Source organism: Carassius carassius, chromosome 19 (assembly GCF_963082965.1).
Source record: "Carassius carassius chromosome 19, fCarCar2.1, whole genome shotgun sequence".
In the NCBI taxonomy this organism is placed as follows: domain Eukaryota; kingdom Metazoa; phylum Chordata; class Actinopteri; order Cypriniformes; family Cyprinidae; genus Carassius; species Carassius carassius.
This window is the reverse complement of record NC_081773.1, coordinates 7278529-7282390: the sequence shown is the minus strand read 5'-3', so window position 1 is coordinate 7282390 and position 3862 is coordinate 7278529.

The following is a 3862-nucleotide window of genomic DNA, read 5'->3' as shown; positions in this document are numbered from 1 at the left end:
GAGAGAGAGAGAGAGAGAAAGAGAGTGAGTGGCCTCAAGTGTGTCTGTGGTCTCTGGCTGACGTAAATTCAACACAACTGCTTTGTTTGTGTGGTCTGAACTTTAACTGGCTGAGCAAAACAACTAATGCATTAAGCTGTCTGTTTCTGAGCCCATGTGTAGCGCCGGCTGCTTATCTCATGCCTTCAACCTTGTGCACTTCGGTGGCAAAAGGCAAATTGTTGCAAATTTTGTGACATGATGTTCTTGGGAAAATGCTTGGAGAGAGGCTGTTCCTACTGTGTGGGTGTGATTGCATGTGTGTGGTTGGATCATCCAGTTTGTCTTTTATTCAGTGCGTCACATGGTGCATGGCCTGGTGCTTATGACTGTGTTTCTATGAAGGGAGGGAGAAGGATAGTGTTGTTCTTTGTTCTGCATCATTTGCACCATCCTGCATGCAAAAGCACTGGATTCAATTAGGGATGCGTTAGTCTCGCGTAGCCAGACCTTCAGACTGAAGGTCTGGAATTAATGTTGATCCTGATAAGCGCTCGTCATCACAGTTGTAAACATGATGGCTTTCTTCGTTCCTGAGGGGGTTAGGCGCCACGGCATATTTGTTTCCAGGTGGAACGTTAAAGAACATGACACACATGTCTCCTGGAAATCCTGTAAAATTCAACCAATCCGACGATGACTTCGACACTCCTGAAGTGTTTCCACTTTTGTGTCCCATATGCATCAGACGTTTAGCCAACGGTCTGTGGGCATGACGTCTGAGACTGAGACTAGGGATGCATTAAGTCGGTCAACACTCAGTGCATCATACTTTCTGTTTGCTAATTGTATTTTGCAGCTGCACTCTTCGAATTTCAGTGTGATACAGCAAAGTGAATATTGCATAGGCCTCATTTCTGCTAAGGTGAAAGTCACAGTTGGAGGGCACAAGGAAATCATTGAGCCTTGATGTGATCGTCCAGCTTCATTGATTGTCTCAGGAGAAAAACTTTCCACTTGAGGTATCCTGTGCCTTCTAATGGACCATTCTGGCTGTTTCTGTTTCACAAATGGCATTTTGTGTGCATGTGTGTCTGAGTATGTATTCCTGCGCACAGAGCCGTATTCATGGCAACAGCTGTTCAGTTTTATGCATAATTATGCATCAAATCTGGTAATGTTCGCACACAGCTCGGTTATAAAAAATCTATGAAAATTGCATCTTGTAGCCAAAATGAGTTAGTGAACCTGGGCTGTGTGAATGTAAATGATCTGGATTAACTGATTAATTAGGATTTGATGGATGAACTTGTGTGTTCTGATTCATAATTTATAAAAGAAAGATACAGCTTTACGATTCTCTCCGGAAACAGCCGAGCTCCCGGAGGCGTGCCGTGGGCGGAGCTAAAGAGTGACGAGCACTTGACTGCAGATTGCCAACAAAACACAGACAATTGATGCAGGTTCAAAACAAACTGCATCCACTGTTTACATAATGCTGGGTTCTTCAGGAAGCTGAACATAGGCTCTCTTTTCCTTACAACCAAAAACACACTTCTTTGGAGACATTCTTCCCGAGGAAGATCTGTGCAGTGCTGCTGAATGAAGCACGTTGATGGTGCGCTATTTTGCTTTCGCTCTGGTCGATGTGTGCGCAGGCGTGCTCTTCTGGCAGAAATGCCCATATAAGGAGTTCCACCCTTCATTACGTAACGATGAGCCACGATTGAAAGAACTTTCAAAAACTTGAAAGAAACCCAGAAGTGTGTATTTGGCACAAAAATACTCCAAATAGTTTTTTTTTGGCCATCCTTACCATGAACATCCAATTCTTTAACAGTGTGAATATCTCTGAATGCATGAAACAGCATTAGACCTCCCTTTTAAACCTTCAAATGGCAAAATACATTACAAAATTTGTCTATATTAAAATGTATTTGCATACAAGCAAAAATGTGAAAAAAAAAAATATATATATATATATATATATATATATTATCATATTTAATAATGCACAGATTACAGTTACTTTTTATGGGTTACATTTTTACATATTATTCACACAAAGGCAGTACATAATTTACTTATTTTCCCCAAATCTTCTTTTAAATGGATTCCTAAACGTTTTTATCACCCAAAACCACTTTGACATTAAATATTTTCCTAAATTATCACTGAGGTAGTAAATATTTCAATAATTTAACAACACATTTGCACATTTACATTGTGATGTCCCTTTATGGTCACATCAGCATGCAGGTCAACAAATGCAATTTTTTTATTGAACCTGGGCTTCAACAGTGCCTCAGCAGAGCCACAGGCTGATCGCTTCATGCCACACCTCACGGATGCTGCCATTTGTGCAAAAGGAAACCCGACCAAGTACTGAGTGTTTTGCAAATCTTTTTTTTTTTTTTGATTGATCTTAGGAAATATTCTAATATTTTGAGAGACTGGATTTTTGACTTTCAGCTGTAATCTCTAATTATATATATATATATATATATATATATATATATATATATATATATACAAAAATGTTTTGTATTTTAATTTATATTTAAAAATATATTTTAAAATATTTTTGGTTAGTTGGTTGTTGTTTTCTTGCTGTATAGGCTGTAAATTGTTGCATGAACAGAATGATTCGGGAGTCACACTTGTTAATAAATGCGGTTGTCAATTGCAGACACTGACTCTGTGGACATAGTGTGTGTTGATCTGTCCACTTTGAGTAGTGTGTAATGAGCCTGCGAGTGAGAGCCAGCACATGCGTCTTGTGACTGACGCACTGCGCTGACATCACTCCGCATCTCACCATCTGACCCACACAGACGACTGAGAGAAGAGACAGGGCCAGGAAAACAAGCGCTTTCTGAGGAACAGAATGAAACTGGGAATGAAATGAGAAGTAGAGGACAGATAATAAAAGAACACAGTGTGTATGGACCAAGAAAAAGAGTCACACAGGAAAATAGCAAAAACAAACACAAAGATTGTGGTTTTAGGAAGAATCCGTTCTAACAAACAGAATTTTGAATCATCTGACTTAAATCATTAAAACAAATTGTTGATAATTAAATTGGTGCTTATGCTCATATCATTGCCTGATGCTCATATAAGGAAATGTTGCTTTAAACTGACATTTATGAAATGGATTACACCAGGATTTGAACCTATATGCACATCTTATGTTTAAATATATTATTCATTTATTTATTAGTATTAGTATCATAAATGAATGAACAAATAATAAAAAAAAACATTTTATTCATTCATTAATTTATTTATTCGTTAAAAAAATGAATAAATAACTACCTAACATGTAACACTAATATAAAATATTAATTTGATTAATTCATAGTAAAGTAAATACATCAATTAATTGGGATGTGATATTACACATGAGTGTCAAAGTCTATAGTTAAATATAATTCAATATAAAAAGCTACTCATTCATTCATTTGTAGTTAATAAAAAAATGTAGAAAAAATACATAAATACATTTTAATATAAAACATGTTGTAAATCTATAAATTCGTCAATAAAATATGTGTTTGTTAGTTTGTTTGCAGTCCTGACTCATTTAAAGGACATTTGACCTTTAAGGCTTCATCCAATGAGAGTTAACCTCAGCTTTTTTTAAATACACGCATTGACAGTCAAATATCACCCCACACTCACCTTTCGCACAGTGGGTGTGCTGGTTCACCTCATGTAGGCAGAAAAAGCCTAGTTACAAGAAAAAGGGAGTATTACAGAGCTGTTTCATGAGTGCAAAAAGGTCATTTTATGTTTTTTGGGGGTTTTTTTCTCACAGACAGTGACATCCATAGAGAGTGAGATGTACTGACACATGACAAGAGAAAAAAAAGGCTGAGGG